The sequence below is a fragment of the Protopterus annectens genome, chromosome 6.part0, assembly GCF_019279795.1.
Source record: "Protopterus annectens isolate FY-2018-M chromosome 6.part0, PAN1.0, whole genome shotgun sequence".
In the NCBI taxonomy this organism is placed as follows: domain Eukaryota; kingdom Metazoa; phylum Chordata; order Ceratodontiformes; family Protopteridae; genus Protopterus; species Protopterus annectens.
The window spans coordinates 1,939,052,884-1,939,077,787 of NC_056737.1; the positions used below are offsets into that span (position 1 = coordinate 1,939,052,884).

Sequence of the window (24,904 nt, forward strand, 5' to 3'; positions counted from 1 at the left end):
ACTGTGAAAAGACCAAGGCGTTGGACCAGGAACTTTTTTATAATAATAACCATCCCCATAACTCTTCAGCTTTCTTTCTCAGATAAAAAGTCCTATGTGGTTGGGCTACTGGGCTCAATTTTGGATCAATGAGCAAACACATTTAACAGCTTCATTCAGTTTTGCAGTCCCTTCATATAAAGTGTTGCATTGACCTAGTCAACTCTCTTTGTCTCTTTCTATATTATTCAGTAGTTACATTAGCCTGAAAGACTCAGCTGTTGGGTAACTCAGGAGACAAGCTCCATGTCCTTCAAGACCATAAAAATGGAAATTGCCACTTTGTAATTGACTCTGACCAGCGCTTCATAACTGTCCTTCAGTAAAGGAATTTTGACAAAAATGCACAGATTTTGCTATTGCCTTTTTGTAACATGGGTCAAAGCATTAGCTTTCTATACATTTTACTTGCTCATTTTCACTGATGTCAGTGAGCCTGTAAGCATGTTACTATTTTCACTGCTACTTCTGGACTTGCAGTATCATTTTTCTAGTATAAGGTTATTTTTGTCTGGCAGTAAGACTGTTTCTTTTTCTCCTGTAATGCCTCTAGACACATAATTTATGTACATTTTTTTTTCAGTGTTGTTTTTTTTGTGTGTGGATCATACTCCTTCTCCATATTCTGTGACTCATTACTTCTGTTATTTCTCTTTGCATGCTCCAGTATAATGGTTTTGTTTATTGTACTTAGCTTGGATTTAACCATTTGCTGCATGTGAACCACTATGGATGTATCCACTACAACATCGACATTCTATTTTCTAACTCCCCTGTTTATCTGATATAATCACACAATAATCACTTGTCGTTTTTATTTTCTGTCGTCATGTTTTTGATTGCCATGTGCATCATTTACTCTATTATCATTGTTGGTAGTGTTCACCTTGCTACCCTCAGTATGTCGGTTTGCATTTCTGAGATCCTCAGTGATCTAGCAGAATCTTGAATTTTCTGCTGAGTCATGACTGGTTATGATGATGTCTTTCTCTTTATCAGTACTATTTGTGCCTTAACTTCTTTGTGCATCTTTTTCCATTTTTATTCTTTACTAATTACAAGGTATGCCGAGCTTGGTTTCACTCTTTTTAGCTGCAACAGTGGCACAGTGTATTTTTCAGTGAAACAAGTCTGTTTCAAATTACGTTACAGAGGCAAAAGCCGTAATGTATTCAATGAACTTAAGTAAAATATTTTATCTGAATTCACAACAACAACATAATCCTGCATTTCAGCTGCACTGCAGTTTTTCAATTTGAATCTTGGCAATGCAGTACAGCTGTTTGTAATGAACCCATAACTTGCTTCACAAGTTAATGCACACTCACTCCATATTAATTTTTATGTATGGTGTCTATTGACTAAAACACTGTTCAGATTTATGCAACTAAATTACAAACATTCAACATACCAGTTTGTGCAGTATCCATTATAAGAAATGCTCTAAAGATTATTCAGTCTCCCATATTATTAATGGGGACTCAATAAATGTTCAGTATTAGTCTGGACTCCAATAAATGTGAAGAGGTACATGTCACTTGAAAATCAGATGATGGGTACATCTTTCCAGAATTAAAAAGGGCTTGAGAAAGAAACTAAGTTAAATTGTATTTTGCATCACAAGTTTTGACAAATGCATTAGTAATATCTTTCGGCTTTTCCCAGTTAGGGGTTGCTGCAGTGGAACTCTGGTCTGCTAATTATTGGCAGTGGATTTGTACGGTGCCAAGTTGCCAGCCTGACACCCACCCTTCAAAGAAGGCACACCCATTCACGCTCACACCTACCTGCATGTCTTTTAAATGTCACTCGACCACGGGGAGGACATGCAGACTCTACACAGAAGGTGTTCCAGCCGAGGATCGAACAGGAGTACCTTTTGCTGTGAGGCGACAATGCTAACCTCTGCACCACAGCGATTGTCTAGCAATTCTGAAAGTAGAGGGCTTACATCTGTAATCATTTTTTCAAAGTGTGGCTTGTATTTTGCCATTACTTTTACTAGCTAGTCATAAATCAATGCAGAGATTACTAGCTAGTCATAAGTCAATGCAGAGATTTTAGTGATTATTTTTGCAACATGTATTAAGTGGTTTGCAATACATAAACTAGATTCTGAATCTGAAAGCACTAGAATTTTATGCTGACTAGAGATTTAGTTTATTTTAAAATTTTAAGATGACGTGCATGTTGACATGCACGCACACCACACACACACACACACACACACACACACACACACACACACACACACACACACACACACACACACACACACACACACACACACACACACACACACACGCACATATATAAATAGAAAAAAATAGATAGATATAGATATAGATATATAGCTATACAGTGGATATAAAAAGTGTACACATCCCTGTTAAAATGCCAGGTTTTTGTGATATAAAAAATGTGACCACAATAAATAATTTCAAAATTTAACATGTAAAACATAACCTGTACAAGTCAATTGAATAACAAACAAATCTGTTAGGGGAAAAATATAAAAAAAAAAAAAACGTACAGTACGCTGGTTGGATAAGTGTGCACACCCTTAAACTAATACTTTGTTGTGTGTGCACACCCTTAGAGTAATACATTGTTGAAGCACCTTTTGATTTAATTACAGCATTCAGTCTTCTTGGGTACACACCTGCCATCAATTAAAGAGACTCTGATTAACCCCAAATAAAGTTCAGCTGTCCTAGTAGGATTTTCCTGACATTTCTTCAGTATCCTGCTACAGCAAAAGCCATGGTTCACAGACAGCTTACAAAGCATTAAAGGGATATCATTGTTGAAAGGTATCAGTCAGGAGAAGGGTACAAAAAAAATTTCCACATCATTGGATATACCATAGAACACAGTCAAAACAGTCATCAAAAAGTGGACAAAATATGAGACAACAGTGACGTTGCAAAAAAATGGATGTCCCTCCAAAACTGATGAAAAGACAAGACGAAAACTGTTCAGGGAGGCTGTCAAGAGGCCTGCAGCAACACTGAAGGAGCTGCAGGAATTTCTGGTAAGTACTGGTTGTGTACTACATGTGACAACAATTTCCTGGATTCTCCATATGTTGGGACTATGGGGTAGGGTTGCAAGACAGAAGCCTTTTCTTACACAGGAAAAACATCCAGGCCCAGCTAGAATTTGCAAGACAATACATCAAGCCTCCCAAAAGCATGTGGGAAAATGTGCTATGGTCCGATGAGACCAAGGTTGAACTTTTTGACCACAATTCTAAAAGGTACACTTGGCGCAAAAACAACACTTCACATCACCAAAAGAATACCATCCCCACGGTGAAGCATGTTGGTGGCAGTATCATGCTTTGGGGTTGCTCTTCTTCATCTGGAACTGGGGCTTTAGTCAAGGTGGAGGGAATTATGAACAGTTCCAAATATCAGTCAGTTTTGGCCCAAAACCTTCAGGCATCTGCTAGAAATCTGAAGATGAAGAGGAATTTCATCTTTCAACATAGCAATGACCCCAAGCATACATCCAAATCAACAAAAGAATGACTTCACTAGAAGAAAATTAAAGTTTTGGAATGGCCCAGCCAGAGCCCAGACCTAAATCCAATAGAAAATCTGTGGGGTGACCTGAAGAGGGCTGTGCACAAGAGAAGCCCTCGCAATCTGACAGATTTGGAGTGCTTTTGCAAGGAAGAGTGGGCAAATATTGCCAAGTCAAGATGTGCCATGCTGATAGACTCCTACCCAAGAAGACTGACTGCTGTAATTAAATCAAAAGGTGCTTCAACAAAGTATTAGTTTAAGGGTGTTTTCACCCAATAAAGTATTAGTTTAAGAGTGTGCACACTTATACAACCAGCGTACGTTTTTTATTTTTTATTTTTTTTCCCCTAACAGATTTGTTTTTCAATTGAATTGTACAGGTTATAGGTGACATTAAAGGTGGGAAAAGTTTTGAAATGATTTATAGTGGTCCCATTTTTTATATCACAAAAACCTGGCATTTTAACAGGGGTGTGTACACTTTTTATATCTACTGTAGATATAGATATAGATACAGATACAGATATATCTGTGTGTGTGTGTGTGTGTGTGTGTGTGTGTGTGTGTGTGTGTGTGTGTGTGTGTGTGTGTGTGTCTATATAGTGTGGTAGTTCTCACCAGAATAATGTATTAAAATGTTGTAAAATAATGCAGATATTATGTGTAGTTAGTGTAAATAGAACCACTGATTAAAACTGATGTAAATAGTGCACATAAAGGTTGTACATAAAACTCATGCTTTAAATAGTCAAATACATTTTTGTATTAGATAGAGAGGAACCCTGCATGGTTCAATGAATACAACCCATTATGTAAATTAAATGGTGTACAGAAGTGATGGCTGTACCCCTAGAAATGAGGTCTCTGATAGATGGGGAATGGTTGTCTGAAACATCAGTTCCAGATGTCATGTTGAAGAATCATTTGATGTGTTCTTAGAGGGGAGATTTGGACATTTTCCAAAAATAATTCAGTGAAGCCCAGGAGTAAACAACCTATTACTAAGCACTTGAATCCAGTGGAGAAGGACTGCTGGACTTTTACTTACTAAGAATTGACTGTAACCCTTTTTTTAGGTTCCCTATCAGAACAGCAAATGCTGAAAATACTGAATGCTCTTCTGTCGAACTGTAAAGTACGAAAGCTGAGATTGTCGAAGTCACTGAACAGCGATTTTTTTCCCAGGGAAAAAAAAAATCGTTGGGCTGTTCTCGGGACTTTGCTGTTTTCTCCACTGAGGTGCAATCTTGGAGTTGGTATATTTAAGTTGGGGGTGTGTGGGGGACTGTCGGGGGTGTTAGGGGCGAAGCAAATTTCCCTGGGAAAAAAATTCGCTGATCTGTGACTTCGACATTTTTGGCTTTCAAACTTTATAGTTCGACAGAATAGCATCCGCTATTTTTAGCATTCACTGATGTTCATCGTGTTTCACTGTTGCAGTCATTACATTTGGGTAATCTGCTGGCAGGTTGCCCTCAGTCGGCCTGATTAACAAAGTCTTGGGTCCTGCGTCGGTTGCTGTCACTTCTTCCATGACGTCAGGTCGTCAGAGATATAAAACATGCAGCCGACATCATTACATCAGTCTTTCTTGCCACGCGGTGCCCGAAGCAGAAGCAGTTCACAAGTGCCGGTTGGCCAACTCCTGAAATTTTCGTTTTCGAGTTTCAGAACTGAAGTCTTCAACTAAAAGCTAAGAACCCCGTTGGGGAAACTTTTTCTTGCTCCTTACCGAAGTCAGTAAAAGTTAGTTATTGTATTACTTTTGGGAAGCAAATACCTCATAAGGATTTTCATTTGTACTGTATTGCTAGCCTAGGCCCTGATCACGACGTACCTTGCTGTCGGTTTTGTGCTTTATTTAATCAGCGCACTATCCATCGTCGGTACATTTATGCTTCAAAATATTTCGGTTCTCGGTTTAATTATCCAGAAATGACTTCGGTTAGCCATCCGACTACCGGAATACTGAAAAAACATAAAGAAAAAGACAGAGACAGGCTGTTGAGGTCCAAAACTGCCGATGATGCTTCTCCTAAGCCAGTCACCAGTTTGCCGGTACTCAGCGAGGCGCTTTCGCAGCCCCTGATACCTACAAATTTAGATTCGCAGGCCTCTATACTGAGACCCATTCAGAGTCCGGTATGCTGCGAGATGCTTCACATATGGAACCCATGGATGTCTCTACCTTGGATAGGTCCGGAGCCGCTAAGCAGGTACCAGCTTCTGACGGTATGTATTCAGGCCTACAGACTTGGATATTAAACCGACTCCAACTTCAGTGCTAAGGCCTAAATCTCGATCTAGGTCTAAAAAACTGACGCCCCGGCCACATGTTCAGGCCCCTATGCTTAAAAAACAAATTATCAAAATGGCTGAAGATTTAATTACTCTAATCAGGGGTAGTCAGCCTCCCACCTCCAAGAGGCCTAGGATTGAATTTGACTATGAATCTTCTGAACAGGAATCTGTTTCTTCTGACTCTTCTAATGTCCTGGATTTGTCCATACCTACTTATGAGGACTCTGATGCAGAAGATTCCATTCCCTCTGCTTCTCTGCCTAAGGATTTCTCTTTTGGGGAAACTTTACATACCTTAATGGAGCATTTCCATTGAGAATGTCAGGATTTCTCTGAATCCAAAAAGAGGCTTATGGATTTCCTTCTTCTTCCTCCTCAGCATAGACCTTTGGCTACACCTCCTGTACTAGATATTGTTGATGATGTATTTTTGGAATCCAGTATGGCCCCTGATTCCTTGCCTCCAGCCCTTAGCAAACCAGACAGGTACTACAGGGTTGCTGAGTCCCACAAATTCATTTTCAAAAATCCTGTTGTGGACCCTGAAACCATTTCTCAGGGGCCCAAGGGCATTAAGGCTTCTACTGCCAAAAATCCCACCCCTTCTGATACAGACTCCAGGGTGCTGGATAGATGGGTTAAAAAGGTTTATACTTCTGCAACCTTAGCAATCAGGGCTTTAAACTGTCAATTCTAGATGCTAAAATATCAACAGCATATCATGGGACTGCTTAAACAGAAACTGATGTTGATTTCTGACTGTGTGGAGAATAAAGATTTGAAGGATTTATTGCATTCAGCTGAACAAGTTGGCAAACATACTTTGCAATGTGGTTTTGATTCTTTAGAGGCCTCTTGCAGGGCTGCTGTTACTGGTTCTGTCCTTAGAAGGCATGCTTGGCTTAAGGAGCAATCTCTGCCTGATCATGTTAAAGCAAAACTTTTGGGTGCTCCTTTACAGCAGGAACGCCTGTTTGACAATAAGGCTGACGAAGTTCTAAAAAAGATGGAAGATAAAGCTAAATCTGTGCAAACTGTGAAAGATTTCTTACAAGTGCAACCTCCTAGATTTAGTAGGCATTGGCCTACTAAGAACTGGTCCTTTGCAACTCCTTCCAGAGCCACTATGGCCAAACCCAGACATTCCAAAAGCACCAGGTTTCAGTCCCAAGGGACTTTCAGAACTAAGCAATGGGGTGCTTCCACTTCCAAATTTGGAAACAACAAGGCACCACCCTATGGTAAACAGTCTCAATGACTTCCCTTTGAAATTACCAAGCACTTACCTCTTAGACACCCCTTTGGGGGGAAAACTGGATCTTCATTCAAGAAACTGGCAACTTATAACCCAGGACAAATGGGTTTTAAATATAGTGTCCCAGGGATACAGATTTCATTTCCACATGCTGCCAACCCCAAACGGGTGGCCAGACCTGCCCCCAAATCAGTGGGCAGAGGCTCAGAAACAAGTACTTTTCCTCCTAAACATGGGGGCTATTCAACTAGTACCAGAAGAGGAAAAGAGACAAGGTTTCTATTCCAGACTTTTCCTGGTACCCAGAAAAGACAAATCATGGTGTCCAATTCTGAACCTGTCTAATCTAAACACCTTTCTGGACATTCCAAAATTTAAGATGCTGACTCTTCACCAGTTACTTCCTATGCTAGGCAAGGATGCCTGGTTGGCAACTTTTGACTTAAAAGAGGCTTACCTGCATATCCCAATCAGGGAATCTTGCAGAAGATTCCTACACTTCAAAACAGGCTGCATGCATTACCAGTTCTCTGCACTGCCCTTTGGCTTGTCTACTGCACCCAGGGTATTCACAAAGTGCCTGGCTCCAGTAATTGCATTTTGCAGGCAAAGAAATATTCAGATATATCCATACCTGGATGATTGTCTAATTCAGGCAGAAAACCAGGTCATTCTTCTAAAACATCTGGCGTTTGTAAAAAGAGTTCTAACTGCCTAGGGTACACCATAAACGAAAAGAAATCTCAACTGGTACCCTCTCAAAAGATTTCATTCCTGGGTGCAAGCATGACTACCACTGCCCAGATGGCTTTCCTTATGCCAGAAAAGCAAATTCACTTGGTGACTTATTTCAAACAGGTGGCCACATAAACCCTGCTATCTGCAAGGCAAATACTGCAAGCCTTGGGGTTCATGGCCTCCTGTATACTTCTAATTCCGTATGCAAGACTGCATATGAGGAAACTTCAGTGGTACTTAAAAAGTTTATGGAGTCAACATTGTCACAGCCTGGAAACAATGATTCCTATCATACCTTGCTTGCACCTAGAGTTCCTATGGTGAGCTGAGGCCTGCCACCAAAACAAGGGACTGCCATTCACACCACCCCGTGCTGCCCAAACCCTAACTACAGACACATCAGACTATGCATGGGGGGCTCATCTGGCAGGGAAGTGCATTCAGGGCAAATGAAGCATGAATCAAATGCACCTGGGACCTGACAACATCCCAGGCTGCCTTCTACATGAACTACAGAATGAACTGGCACCCCACCTAAGTACCATGTTCAATCATAGCCTCACCTCAGGCTTTGTGCCCATTGAATGGCGCACTGTGACAGTTATCCCTCTCCACAAAGGAGGGGCCACAACAAACCCCGGCAACTACCATCCCATTAGCCTGACGAGCCTGGTCTGCAAGGCCATGGAACGTATCATCATGGAACTCATAAACAAAGACATTGGAGATCTCCAAACTCTGGACCCCACACAGTTTGGGTTTGTAAAAGGCAGATCATGTCTCCTAAACCTGATAGACTTCTTTGAAGTAATCAACAAAGCCATAGATGAGGGTAAGGTGGTTCACACAGCCTATCTAGATCTCGCCAAGGTGTTCGACACCATCCCCCACTCTGGAATTATAGATAAACTCACTAAACTAGGTATAAATCTCTATGTCACAAGATGGGTTGCCAACTGGCTTACTGACAGAACCCACACTTTGAAAGTAGCAGACTCCAAATCAGACTTCAGACCAGTGACAAGTGGAGTACCACAGGGTTCAGTCCTGGGTCCTCTCCTGTTTGGTAACTACTTCTCTGAAGTACAGGCTAACACAGAAGGTCTTTGGCTAACTAAATTCACAGATGACTGCAAACTAGGAGCCATAATCGAAGCCCCTAATGATGTGGACATCCTACAAAATGGCTTCACTGAGACAGATGCCTGGTGTCAAAGACATGGTCTCAAGCTCAATGCCAAAAAGTGCATTGTCATCCCCTATGGTAAAAACTCTGTACCCATGAACTACCACATAGGCGGTAGTCTACTTAACACCGAAAGTGTGATAAGAGACCTTGGGACACAGGTGGACAGTAGTCTCTCCTTTGATAATCACATCGCCACAGTGGTCAGGAAATCCTTCTACCTCCTTCTAACACCTCATCACAAAAAGTTTCTCATCCAGAAAAAAAGAGGTCATTGTTCCCCTCTACTCATCACTCATTAGACCCATTATAGAGTACAGCGCCCCTTTTGGTATGTACCTCACAAGACATCTACAACAACTGGAAAGGCCGCAAAAATACCTCACAAAGAGGATTACTGGCCTCAAACAGATGCCTTACGCAGACCGTCTCAAAAAACTCCAGCTTTACTCCATCGCATATCGCCTACTCAGAGGCGATCTCTGCCTAACATACAAAGCTATGTCAAACCCAGAGCTGTTGGACATGCTCCATTTAAAGAAATCCTAATCCCTCCAAGCTACATGCTCTAGGGACCTTAACCTTGTCACCACAATAAACAGAACATGCTGGAGGGATAGATTCCTGTCCCAGAGACTTCCCATACTCTGGAACAGACTACCTATCTATGTCAAACAGAGCTCCTAATTAGCACTCTTCAAGAAAAAAACTTGATGATTGGATGGGTAATAGGAAATTCACCCCAGGGATCACTTCTGTGGATCTGCTTGACAGGGGCAGAGGAAAATAATTTTCTTGGGTGGTGAAAGCCTGGGTACCATTTTTGGCTATGCTTGTATAGGCCCTAGGGCCAATAGCCTAGTACCTACCTATGAACCTATGAACCTTCATCTCAATCAAAAAGAAATGCTAGCTGTACAGAATGCACTGACAGCCTTCAAGGGCTACCATCATCCTGGACAATTACTGATAAAGACGGACAACACCACGATTATGTGGTACATAAACAAGCAGGGGTGTACACATTGCTACCCCCTCTGCAGACTAGCCATGGCATTGTGGAACACAGCCTTGAGCTACCAAGTACAACTACAAGCTAAATTCGTGCCAGGAAAACAGAATGTTCTGGCAGACGAACTAAGCAGAAATCTCATGGACCCTCACGAATGTAAACTGGAACCACAAATTTTCAACATGTTGACATGCAAATGGGGGAGCCCAGACATAGATATCTTTGCATCACCCCAGAACTACCAGTTGGACAAATTTTGCACAAGAACTCATTACAAAAAAGCCTGGAAAGTGGATGCTCTGTCCTTCAGCTGGAAAAACCTATCAGTCTATGCCTTTCGCCCTCTGCCTTTGCTCTCCAAAGTTCTACTAAAAGTCAAACAGGACAAACCAGCAATGAATTTGATTGCTCCAGACTGGCCTCGCCAACACTGGTACCCACTCCTGCGCAGTGTGTCACACATTCCTCCCTGGCACCTGCCTGAGAAACCTTCCTTACTGTCGCAGCAGGAGAACCAATATCTGCACCCTCAGCTCCAAAAATTGAATCTTGCAGCTTGGCTAATCACTTAAATTTCCCCTTAGCATCTCTCAGCAAACCTGTGATGGATGTCATTTTGGAGGCGAGAAGACCTAGTACTAGAAAATCTTATGCTGACAAATGGAAATGATTCTGTGCCTGGAGTCAATCTCAAGGAATGAGCACAGCAGTGCCCAATTTACCTCAGATTTTGCAATACTTTACTGAGATGCTTCACAAGGACCTGTCTTTTTCTTCCATAAAAATCCATGACTCAGCCATTTCAGCTCATTACAACACAGACCCCCCTCTCTCATCCTCTTCTAAAGCAGTATCTCCTCAGAGGGGCCAAAAATGTAAGATCACCCAGGAGAGCTCCAACCCCTGCCTGGGACCTGAACTTTGTATTGGAGAAACTCACTCTACCTCCTTTCGAGCCAGCTGCAACTACAGATTTAAAATTTCTTTCCTGGAAAATTGCCTTCCTTTTAGCAATCACTTCAGCTAGAAGGATATCTGAATTACAGGCCCTTATGGCAGTGGAGCCTTTCATCATCTTTCATGCAGGCAGGGTGTCACTCAATACCAATCCATCATTCATGCCCAAGGTGGTATCCAGTGTGGCTTTTAATCAGTCCATTCATTTGCCAACCTTCTTTCCCAATCCACAGAACAATGGGGAGCGGATTCTGCATTCATTGGATGTACACAGACAACTTAGATTCTACTTGGACAGGACTAAATCTAGAAGAAAATCTGACCAACTACTGGTAGCATTTGTTGCAGGGCAGAGGGGGAAGGCTATTTCAAAGCAAACCATTTCTAAATGGATAAGCCATTGTATTCATTTCTATTATAAGCACCATGGAAAACCTATCTCCCAGGGGATCAGATCTCATTCCACCAGGGCTGCATCTACTTCAGCAGCCTTTCTCAAAGGTGTTCCTACCAGGGATCTTCTAGAAGCTGCTACCTGGAGTTCAGTTCATACTTTCACCAAGCATTACCACTTACCGATTTTCTTTAAATCCAGAGCTGGCTTTGCCACTGCTGTTTTGCAGGGCCTTATAGCTGGTCCTAATGCTGTATAAATCCATCCTCCCAACCTTAGCTTTGGGAATCTGCCCAAATGTAATGACTGCAACAGTGAAACATGATGAACATAGTACAGTTGTGTACATTTACCATAAATGTAGATGTTTGAGTGTATTCACTGTTGCAGTCCTGGTTACCCTCCCTCCAGCCCTCTGTTTTCTTTTACTATACCTCTACTTTCTTTTACTATGCTTAAAAGCCTTTTTGGTGTATTTGCTTTTGTTTGGAGGCATATTTTTGTGTTTCTAATTATATATACATATATTTTGCTCCTCATTTGGGGGGAACCTGACATCTGGGGCAAGAAAAACTGATGTAATGGCGTCGGCTGCATGTTTTATACCCCTGACATCCTGGCATTATGGAAGAAGGGACAGTAACCGATGCAGGACCCAAGACTTTGTTAATCAGGCCGACTGAGGGCAACCTGACAACAGATTACCCAAATGTAATGACTGCAACAGTGAATACACTCGAACATCTACATTTATGGTAAGTCTGCACAACTGTACTTTCTGATATAGACACTTTTTTATGTGGTGCATGGACTATAACTAAGAAGGTACTGTTAGACAACGAGTCTGTGTTTTTGCTTAATTTTTATTTGGAATAAAACTGTAAATATTAAATGAGCTTGTAGAGTTTGGTCCTTTTATATTCCACATTTTCACTTGCCTGCTGTGCTGACCATTAGACAGCCCCCAGTAATCCTCTGGTAGATCAACTAATTTTCCACCCCATACCAGGGTGACCTTCATGAGGTGGAGGCCCCTTTATTCATCACCTATAGCAGTGAATAGGAAATAGGAATGCATGGCATAGCATCATCATTGTCTTCAGAGGGGGTTTTCTACTTTACCCTGTATTTCCTGGGATATGAACATACAGTGATATTAGGCTGCATGGAGTGTGGGATGGCTACTTATGTCCCACATCAACAGCCACCCTACAGTAGTCTCCCTGGACTTCATCAGGAAGCATATGCAGCAGGGACAATCCCTCATCTTCACCTTCAGAAAGGGTAGCTGGTCTTCAGGTGCATAATGCTTCCACCACAGCTAGCCCTGTGGTGCCTGGGATGTTGGTAGTCAGCAGCACTGCAGATGGAAATGCTACATGTCTTAGAAAAATTGTTTTTCCTGTCAACTTTATGTACATATTTCTTAGTTTGTCAGTGTTTGTGTATTTAATTATTTATTTGTTTTCATTAGCAGGTAGGAAATTAGACATGTACAGGCAGACATTTAAGGGCAAACTGTAAGAGTTCAAAGACATCAGTCATAAAAAAGAATGAAAAAGCAGTCTGTCAGCATGTACAGAATACTTCAGCTAACAGTCCATGGGATTCCCTAAGATTCTCCCTACCTTTGCTAACTAACCAGTACAGGTCGGTCAATTAGCATGATGGAAAGAATATCTTATTAAGAGATATGGCAAATCTGTGCAGGGAACCACCTCATTAGCTGCTCATTACTATATGGCTGAATCAAACACTGTGCTGTCACACCTGACAGTGCTATTGTTCTTTGTATTAGCCCATGCACTGATGCTCTCTCACACACACACACACACACACACACACACACACACACACACACACACACACACACACACACACACACACACACACACACACACACACACACACACGGGTTTGCTATACTTATTTCCACCATGACTACTCCTATAAGAATGAATGGGTGAACACTGTGAAAAGACAGCATTCACTGTTTCCTTCTAGAGGAAAAAACTCAGCACAACAATTAGCTGAACTGCTCTGCCAAAGTTAGTCAACAACCATGGCAATTTCCAAGGCAGAGTACATGGTTATTTAGCGTAAGTTGACTCCCAAGTCTGTTTCCCCAGCAAGATTACTTTGCATGCTATTACCACTGCTGTAGCAGGAGAGAAGCCTCTGCATCAGAAAGACTTACAAAGATGAGGAAACCTTTGGGGTTAAGGTATTGACTTAGGTATATACTTAAGGTATATTGGGGTAAGGTGATAGAAGTTTCTGAATCTCAGAGAGCATGCTTAAAGGATAGTTATGAAGAGGATCTGAACAAAAATCATATGGTTTTGATCATATCTTGGCCTTTCAAACTGGTTAGAATCCATCATAAAACAGAATGTTAGTTTCATTCATACTGGTAGAGTTTTGTTTGCCTGACCAGAATGCACTCTTAATCCTCAGAATATGCCATTTTTTTTTCTTTTTTTCACTCCTTTTCCTTCATTCTTCTTTCTTCACTGTCTTAGACTGGCAGAAGCAAGTACTGGTACTTTCTTTGAGTATTTGAGGAGGCAGTAACATTACATTTATCATTACTCCATTCATGTTTGTTAGTTACAACCTTCCAGAAAAGCATCTGTGGTCTAGCCTGAACCATGGGAGTTAACTTTCCTGCCATTTCTTGCCTATGCTACCCTGTTATCTGTAAGTAATAACGTATACTGACATAGCTTGCTGTAATAAGCCAAATGATGTACTAGATACTTCAATAACATTTGAAGGAAAATAACAGAAGATTTAATGAAAGCTAGACTGATGTACACTTTGACTGCTGAATCAGGTATAGACTTGAAATAGGGGCCACATTCATTGAGTTATATGTTCTTTATATGTGGTGATGTAGTAGTCAGACTTAATAGATTGAAAAGGACTTTGTGATGAGAAAAAAATTGCAATTACACATTGTTTTGCCTTATTTTATTTTACTATTGCTACAGGAGACATTTTGTCTTTCTAATCTGTTTTTTAATAACATTCAATAACGGCCATCATTTATCTCAACACAATTAATTTTTACCCACATATCACATACTTTTTCTAAATGTCATAGTGAAATTGCTGTGTACCACCCAATCTAATGTTTCATTCCAGAAGTTTAAAGCCTTTTCTTTAAAGCAACATGTTCAGAAATACAATAAAAATCAATACTATCAGTCAGTCTGATGCTTATGATCCCTCCTATCTCAAATGCTTTTCATTTGTAGTCTAATGCCTTCATATATCTGAGTAATTGTTTTGTGCACACATGCCATATTGCTTTGTTCCTTCTTCACTCATGAATAAATAGTCAGTTCCTTTAATTATTAGTGTTATTATTATTTTTATTATTAATGTTATTATTAATTTAATTAGATTTCTTGACCTGGTTAGAGCACTGATCCAACATGTCCTAATTCAGGCTCAGCCTAGAAGTAATACAAAGATAAACATTGCATTCAACAAGAAGTCATGCATCCAGTGGTAACTATTCTGACACCCAGGGTCAGCCTACTTTAATTTTAACTTGAGGTCCAAAAAAAATCTCTTCTCTCTTTTAAACTGTAGCAAACAGCTTGCTACATTTATAGCAAGCAAGCAGCTGCTATAGTTTATGCCTGCCATACACCGAGTACTAAAAAACTTCAGTGTGAATTAATACCAGATTTGAAATGCTGGTATTGAACTGAGTATTGATGACCTTCTGCTGATCATATCCCTTAACACTTTGGCACCTGGGACAGTTACCCCCTTTGCACTACTGTAACCATGCTTCTGCTTGCATCTAATAAACAATCTTCTCACTTAAAATAGTTGTGCAATGTACATAACAGGCATTCAATGTATAATTCAAATAAAATGCAGAACAAGTATTCCATTTCCAATCAATCTATGAAGGCAGCAGTTAACATGCAAAAAATATTAGTACTAGATTGCATAATAAGCTAACTGGGAATATGCAGGGTTTTTAGTGAAACTGAGAGGTTTACTATCATAATGTTGAGAGCACATTGCTCGACTCTGCATGTGAGCAACATTTGTCAGCGAATCCCATAATGCTGAACAATCAAAATGTTGCAAAAACACCAAAATCGACATTTCCGGCTGCTCTACACCTAAAAACAAATACTAACATGAGTCAAAAAGGGAGCAGGATTTTGGGATTTGCAACACTTTCATTCCCAATTTTGGGATGCTGCCACACTCCTTTCATACATACTTGCTCGACTATCCACTGGTGAACATTGTGATGGTAAACCAAACTGAGATTAAGTTAAATGGGGGAAGGAAAACTGCAAATGGTTACTGAAAAATGTGTATGGATGTAGGTTAGTAGCCAAGTTATTGGAGGATGTGGTTATTTATCAGCTCGTTTTTTTGGAATAATCATATTTCTGTTAAACTGAGATATCTGTAGTAGAGACTGATTTAAGTTTTATACTGTTTAAGTTACTGATGTATTTAAGTATTGACACTGTGTTACTTTTAACAGGAACATTTTGAGGAGTTTCCTGCATTTAGGGTAATGATTTATTTTACATATGGATGAGGGATTAGATTTCCAGATTTTAGATATAAGTACTGAAAAGCTGTGTTTGGGGCATTACGTTTAGTAATAGGATTTTGGAGTGAAGATATATTCACTGGGATCTAAGATTGTAGGACTTTAATCTTATTGAGAATTGTTCTCCAATGTAAGTGAAGGAGTTTTAAGTAGTTTAAATAGCAGGGAACCCATTAGGGTTCTGCTCTTAGTTGGACAGAACTTTATTAAGAACTGAACAGTGGTGTCTCATCCTAGGGGCAACAGAGATGCACCTGCATATTATGTTGGAGTTTATTTGTAGGGTACTCAAGGTTGTTTAGCTGCTGAAGATTGTATTGAAAGCCTGTATTCTAATTCAGGCTGCTGTATTCCTTTGCCATTACCCTCTCCGGCTGCAGGGGCAGAAATTGTCAAATACTGAATTTTAGCCATAGTCTCTTTGCTATGCAGCTGGAAATTAATCCTTAATCTAAGCTGAGACATAAATGTTTGAAGGGTGTAATGATTTCAAATGGGTTCTGATGATGATAAAGGACCACCCATTCAGTGAGTACCGAATATAGTTTCTAGGGTGTTACAAGTAGCACGGGTTTGGTTTTAGCTGGCTGTAGACCTGTCTTTTGAGAGATTAACCAGATGGTAACAGTTAACAGATTTTTTGAAACTGGGACTTTATGACAGAGTATGAAGGACAAAATCCATAAATAATCATACCATCTGCATAAAGGATGCTTGGAAGTGAAGATTATCTGCTGGAAGAAGATAATATATATATAGAGAGAGAATGACAAACAAGAGAGTAATGAGTTTTGGGATTCATTCTAAGGAGTAGTGCTGTGAGGGAAGTGCTTTGAGAGAAGTGGAAGAGCCCATTTTCATGGCAAATGGATGATTTATGAGGAAACTATGTTGCACTTATTTTGTGCAGATTCTATGAGACAGGTATGCTACTTGAAGGAACTGGTAATGAACAAGGTCAAACACTTTAGTGAAATCAATGATGATTGTACCTGTGAGCTGACTCCAGTGCACACCCATTAAGGAATGGGGCACATAACTAGTTAATGTCTTTATTTTTCAGTCCACTTACTATACATATATTAGGGTTGACTTCTACACTACAGCATGGAATCCCATCATGGGTCTCATGCTGCAAGGTCACATTAACCAGATAGCCCAACAGCTGTGGTTGACAGCCATCCTCATAGCTGATGAGGGGTCCTACGGAGGATGGGTTACTTAGCTGCATAACTCTCCCTATCTTCTGTGTGGTGACATTCCTTGAAGGTTGCACCTGAAAAAAAATGCATGGTCTTAAGAGCATCTCCTCCCTGACTTCAAGTACAGGAACTCTCACATTCACAACCTGGCTGCCACACTGAGCCCTGGTCTCCACCAGGGAAATAGTAATAATCTTACCTACCACCAGCACATCATCTTCTGCTCTCTCCCTGAGAGAGGTGAGCAGACTTAGCCTCTTCATTTCAGCCTCTCCCCCATCAGCTCCAGCAGGCACCTGAGCCACTAATCAAACCTGGGCCACCTAAGTCATAGTCAGGGCTTTGTCCTTGTATGATGCAGTGGTGAATAGTTAGCCTCTTTCTATGTACCGATGTAGCAATTATACTAAATAGATGGAAAAACCCTTCTTAATGAAAAATAAATGACAATTGCATGTTGTTGCTTTTTTTCCATTCCAGTTAGTCATTTGCTAGCTGTTTTTTTTTTTTTTTTTTTGAGTATTGCAAGCATGCCAGTATCCATTTCTTTATATTGTCTTTAGAACAGTGAATTATACTCAGGTTGTGTGGCCTGTCAAGGACTTTGAAAAAGGGTAACATTACATCTCTGCTTCTACTTTGATTACAGCCCTCTCATACAGAAGTTGATGATGTAGACCAGCTGACATGAATAGCCACAAACATTTTTTTTTCTAATAAAGCTAAAATTAATTCAGTGTTACTCACCTTATATTTTATACCAATACTGCTTTTTTGTTATTTTAGATGTAGTACCTTTCATTTATTTGCATTAAACTTCAGATACCATTGTTCACTCTACTGAACTAATCTTACCAACTCTTTTCTCGAACTGTTTCCTTCATCCTCCACCACTGAACCAATGTTTTGTCATTAGCAAAGGGGTTAAAAATATTCTTAATTCCCCTAGAAATGGATTTTTGCGGCAAATCCGTGAAGAGCAAATTCACTAAATAATGACAGGCATTTGAGTTTAAGACTTCATATCCTTAAGAAAACAACACAAGACCTTTTAATCTAGCAACTTCCTAAATTTATAAGAGCAATATTTAAAATTTGTCTTTATTTTCTGGGGCTTTGTCCCCCCATTATTTTTAACTTTGCCCACATTTTTTTTTGTGCTAAGAGGTTGAGAGCTACTTAGCTAATTGTCCGTGTCTGTATACATTTGATTGGTGAGAGTACAGATAGCAGTAGTGCTGTTATATTTTAGAATATCATACTTAAAGTGTTCCAGCATTTGATCACTGATTAGTTTGAAAATTTTGGCAAGTGGACACAGGTTAGTAACTGGACATAAGTCAGTAGCTGCTGAAGGGGAGGGGGATTTGGGTAGTGAAATAATCAGTATGTATAATATTGTAAGACTAACAATATGTGAGAAATGGAAATACTATTTGACTACCTAGGTTTAAGATATAAAGATGGATATTGTAGTATTCATGCTTATACCTGTCTGCATTTTTTTCTAATAGCCCCAGAAACTGAGAATATGTGATTATCTTAAAGTAGAAAAGTGGGTATTTCAAATATTTGCACAAAGGTCTAGAAGGTTTCTCAGGTCAGGTATTATTATTCAGAGCTTCCTTGTGCTTGGCTTGCACACCTGTGACTGGAATACTTGGCTTGCTTCTTTAATCATCTGGACTCAAAAAGCTGATAGAAGTATATTTTTGCACTTACTCCAACTGTTTCCATGATATTTAACACTTATGTGCTGCATTTATTTATTTTGTTTAATTTATCACTGCTTTTCAGCCTGAACTTGTTAAAGAAACTCTATCTGTTTGTTACTGTACTGGTCTTAGGTTGTTTTAACAATAATCTGATATTTTCCAACCTCCTCTGATACTGCAGAATCTGTTCTGAGTGTGTCTGCCAAAATATTTCTAAGTTTTGCAAAGTTTTTGCGTGTTGTGAACATTTCACAGGGTTAGTGAACCTATTTTCAAGAATTCCTGATATTGCAGGAATTCTTACTTCTGTTGTAAAGCATTTGTTCTTGCACTTGAGCTCAAAGCCAGTTTGTTTTACATTGGGAGGGTTCTTTTGCACTCTGGTGGGAGCATAGAGAGCTAAATTCAACCCATCCAAGGTGGGAACTACTGGCCAATAGCTAATGGTGTTTTTATCTGATTGGTCTGACGGTTTAACTTTATGCAAATCTTTCATCCTGCTCATATAAAAGGCTCATGGCTTCCTGTGCTTGCATATAAGCAAACCTCTCCAGTTTAGAATCCTCTATAGGAAACACTCTCCACAGTCTCCCACTGTTCATAGCTGCTCAAAGAGCTGCCAATTTGTGCAGAGGGTGGTACCACTGCAGGTCATCTAATAGTATACTATGAAACACTCCCACTTTGACCTTTAAATGACTCTCCTTTACTCCTTCCCATCTAGAAATTGTGTTTTCTTGCCTCACATAGCATAGGTTAGATTGAGACATGCTGAATCTAGACTGTTTGATATCACTGTGCTCTTAGACCAGCCATCTTACATTAAGAGGGCCTCCCTACACCCTTGTGACAGAAGTATGTACCTCAGGACCAATCTGAGTTGGGGATTGCTGGAGAAAGGCTCTGTTTGGGGCTTTCCCATTGGTAGTTGTGTTAAAACTGTTTGAATTTGCTTGTATTAAAGCCTTGTGTTTGTGTGGATTTGTGCTCAGTTTGCCAGAGCTTCTCAACATTTGGCAACTTTAGCCAGAGGTCTGGAGTGCATCTGCACTAAAATCCAAGGCATCCCCTAGAAAAAAATACCTAAAAAATAAGTATATTTTAAGACAGCACTGCACTTTGTTAACTGTTTTAATTGAATTTCTGCCTTATTGCTGTTTGTGACTAAATCCAGCTAGCCCACTTCCTTCCCAAATACCACATTCATAAAAATCTTGCCACAATGGATGGGCAGTTTCCCACCATTTCTCCTGCCAGCTTTATTGTTATGGTCATCTTGAGGCAATGTAGCAATTGCGTCATGTACACTAACAACCATTTACTCCTAAAGCAAACTAACATCCCATGTGAGAGATGCAAATATGCTGTGGAACGGGAATCAATTCTCTCACATAAAAACAAACTAGACATCAAACAGGCTGTCAGCACACACACTTCCTCTCTCTTGCAAGCCTCACCTCTCACACACAATAAAGTTACGATATATAAACCCACATACGTGAAGGTACTCACTAAAAGCCAACCAAAAGAACAGAGACCTCCCAAATGCACACCACTCACACTCACCAGTAAGCATAAAGAAACCACTACACATATCAATATACACACATATGTGTCTCAACAAATAAACCTCTAAAGCAAAACACATCAAATGTCTTGGTCACAGGCAATTCCATAGTGAGACACACAGATGATCCCCTCACCAGATTACACGGGGGATCACTGTATGTCCCCATGCGTGATGCCCTCCTTGGTTAGGTCAAACCACAAACCAGTCTTATTTGAAGTAACTATTGGAACTGATATCCTCGCAGGAACCAAAATTATAAAAAACTTCACCAAAGCTAACTACAGCCTACTAAGCAATGGTATAAAAAGCTTCATACTGCCTGCAATTGCAGACATCAGTAATCACTATGCAGAAGTGTATGCAAATGCCCTGTACAAACACTTAAGCGACTACATAAACTCTGCTGTAACTCATCATCATCATCATCATCAGCCCCCTTTTCCCATTTTTCTACATGGGGTTGGGGTATTGTGTTAACTGTTGCCAACTCTCTCGATTCAGAGTGCCACACTCTGCCTTCTTCAACACTCATGCCTGACTGTCATGGATCTTCTTTCACACAATCCATCCACCTATTTGCTGGACATCCTCACTTCCTCTTAACGTCTTCCTGTCTGTCCAAATCTTCCTCACCAGATTGTCTTCTGCTTTTCTACACGTGCCCAAACCATCATAATCTGTTCTTTTTGATCTTTTCTGCAATTGGAGCTACTTTGGCTTCTGCTCTTATGTCCTCATTTCTTCATCTGTCCCACAGCGTGCGTCCTACCCCCTTTCTCAGGCACTTCATTTCCATCACTTCTAGCTTCTTCAACTGTTCTGCCTTTACTGCCCAGGTTTCTTTACCATGCAGTAGTACTGGTCACACCACTGTCTTGTGCACCTTACTTTTCAGCTTCTTTGGCATTCTTCTGTCATAGACTACACCTGATACTCTATGCCAGTTGGCTGCAGCCCCTCTGATTCTAGCTTTGACCTCTTCATTCAGACTACCCTTCTCCTCAACTACCCCTCTCAGATACTTGAAGCTGTTTACCTGTTCCACTATATTCCCTTCTGTCTCTATTCTCAGCTTCTTCTGATTTCCCCAATTTGCTGCCATTACCACTTCATATCTGTGCTTAGTTTCATCCCATGTGCCTTCAGATTTGCATTCCATTCCCCTAACCTTTGCTGACTTTTTAGCTCAGAGTCTGCCTGTACTGCCACATCGTCTACATACAGCAGCTTTGTTTTGTTGATCCGTCCCCTCCAACCTGTTTGCTAATGTAGTCCATCACCAGTATGAACAGCAGTGGGCACAGAGCTGAACCCTGATGTACACCCACTCTCACTGGGAACTCCTCTGTGAGGCCGAGCACTGTTCATATTTGAGTCATTGGGTCCTTGTACATAGCCTGCACTAATTCTACCAATGTTTCTGGGACTTCAATTCACCACAGTACAGCCCAGATCAGCTTTCTTGGGACCTTGCCATATGCTTTCTCCAAGTCTAGGAATGCCCAGTTGGACTCTCTCCTCATGTCTAGCTTCTTCTCAAGTATCTGTCTCAATGCAAACATCCGGTCAATTGTGCTGCATCCTGATCTGAATCCAAGCTGCTTATCTCCCATCTTACATTCTACTACTCATGGAGTGATGATAATACCTCCCCCATTATGTGTCACCCTGACGTGGACTTTCATGGGGTGATGATTATACCCCCGATTATGTGTCTGCTGTACCTGACTGGATCAAAACCAGGTCTTCCCATTAAAATAAGCCACCATGGTGGACTTCAAGTATAAATAGATTATATAACAAGAGGAAGAAACGGCTGTCCAAAAGCAAGAGGGATATCACTCTGCAGAGGAAGGGTTTGCTCCTAAGTCCCAACAAGAAAATCAGAAAGCAAATTATGAAACTAAAATCACATTCCTAGCAAGGATAAGCATAAGGCATTCTTTAACTACATCCAGAGTCTAAAAGGGAATACCCAGCTATGTGCTGAACTGGTTGTAGATGGGATCACACATACTACACTGAGAAGATATCGCCAACCTGCTAGCTGACAGATTCAGCATAAACTTCTTCACCCTATCCCCACTTACCATATCCCAAATCATACCTGACACCAGCCCTCTGCCTAGTATCTCTAGAGAACAGGTCATCGTTGCACTCACCAAGGCCAAAAACATAGCTTCAGTGGGACCAGATAATATCCCAGGTTGTTTACTAAACAATCTAAAACAAGATCTACTGAACCCACTTGGTGTTCTCTTTAATCATAGCCTGAGACCTAGCTATGTTCTTGCAGAATGGAGAATAGTAACAGGAATCCCCCTTGCACAAAGGGGGGGCATCGACTTACTCTGGTAACTACAGATCCATAAGTCTAAGCAGCCTCATCTGCAAGGCCATGGAAAGAGTTATCACGGACCTTATCAACAAGGACATAGGCAACCTCCAAATGCTGGACCCAACCCTGTTTGGCTTTGTTAAGGGTTGATCATGCTTATTAGATCTGGTGGACTTCTTTCAGAATGTCGCCAAAGCCATGGACAAAGGTAAGACAGTACACACAGCCTATCTCAACCTTGCCAAAGCTTTTGACACAGTTTCCCACTCTGGCATCATTGAGAATCTCTCCCAGATAGGGATTAACCCTTACGTTACTAGGTAGGTAGCCAGTTGGCTCACCGATAGAACACACTTTGTCAAAATTGGTGACTACACCTCCACCAGTAGACCCATCACCAGTGGAGTACCACAGGGGTCTGTGCTGGGATCCTTACTGTTTGGCATCTACTTCTCAGAATTCCAGGACAAAGCAGATGGGCCTTGGCTCACCAAGTTTGTTGATGATTGCAAACTGGGAGCAATCTCCAACCCTTCCCTATGGAAATGCTGCACATCTGCAAGACAAATGGCTCAAAAGTCACTCACTCTGTGGATCTCAACTTAACTTGTGACATTAACAAATCATGCTGGAGAGACAGATATATCTACCGAGACTGCTGCTTCTCTGGAATAGACTCCCTGGTCACATAAAATGGAGCTCCTCACTGACCCTATTCAAATGCAACCTAGAAAATTGGATGCGAGACCCCAGATTCACCCCCAGGGGTGGCGTCTATGTCCCTCATGGACAGGGGTAGCTGGTGTTGATCACAGACTTACTCTTTTCATACGTTCTACAGACTACCAAAAAAAAAAAGAACAAATGGGGGTACTTGGGATTAACATGGCTAGGCTTGCAAAGGGTCTATGGTCGCTAGCCTAGTAACCTCCTATGAACCTATTAAAAATGGGTCCATTAACTATTGGTGGTGAAGAAACAATGAGATCATAACAGAGTATCTCTGTGTACTGCTGGGTTTCCCCAAGGTCCAGAAATATCACAGTTTGGGTTTTAAATGAGGTTACTAAGAAACATGTTTATGATTTGTGTCACTGTGAAACTATATTGTAATTTTTCTGAGCAGGCATTTTAGTAGATGACTATGTCTTCAAAGTATAGAAGCACATAATGATGCAAGAGAAAAACTTATGCTCATGTAAAAAAACATGACAAGACCTAATATAGACCCCTACCCAAAAAAGCATAATGCTGGGCTGATATCAATCATATTTGAACAAAAAGGATTTATGATGAGGTTGACTGTAAACTATTCAAAAGCTATGTAATTTATGCTCAGTGCATTCAGTTTCCAGAAAAGCAGCTGTTAATCAAGTTAAAGGTTTATAATCATGTCAGCAGTAGGTTTAAGATGTCCAATGAGAGTGCTGTAACATTTTTCTGAATCCATACTGCTTTACCAACACTTGAATGGATGGATAGATGTATAGTCAGATACCTGGCTGGTGGCTTCAGTCAGCTGTGTGATGGCATCCTTTTCACCTATTTTTGCAAGTACCAGGAATCAATCATAGTATCTGTAGCTGGAGCTCAGGGTGCTGTCTGTATTTCTGGGAACCAATAAGACCATGCAAATTTTAGGACCATGCTGCCTGAAGTTGCTGTAGGTGATGATAATGTTTTTGACAGCTATAGATTAAAAAAGCATGCAAAGAGCTGAGCTCTGAAAACACCCTAGAAAGAAGAATTTGGGATTCTAGGTAGAAAGATCATCCCAGACTCTAATTCTATAACTTACTGGTTTTCTGATGCATCTAAGGTGGGGTAAGAATACATTTTAATTACAAATCATGTCACTAAACATGAAGGGTTTAGGGTCCAAGAATTGTTCTTGCTTAGATTATTTGCTTTATGCAGTTCAGGTTCACAAGGGAGCCATATTCTATTCTGGAACTTAATAGGTATGAGGCATGGAAACTAATCTTGAATAGAATGCCATTCAGTTACAGAATTCAGACACATTCATGGCATACATAAATGTAGACAATTTAGAGGACTGAAATTCACCTA

At 40.6% G+C, this 24,904-nt stretch overlaps 1 protein-coding gene across 1 annotated transcript in view; it reads left to right on the top strand.

Moving 5' to 3' along the window:
* Positions 1–24,904, top strand: part of FRZB (frizzled related protein) — a 481,266-nt gene that overhangs the window by 454,437 nt on the left and 1,925 nt on the right. The window lies entirely within an intron of this gene.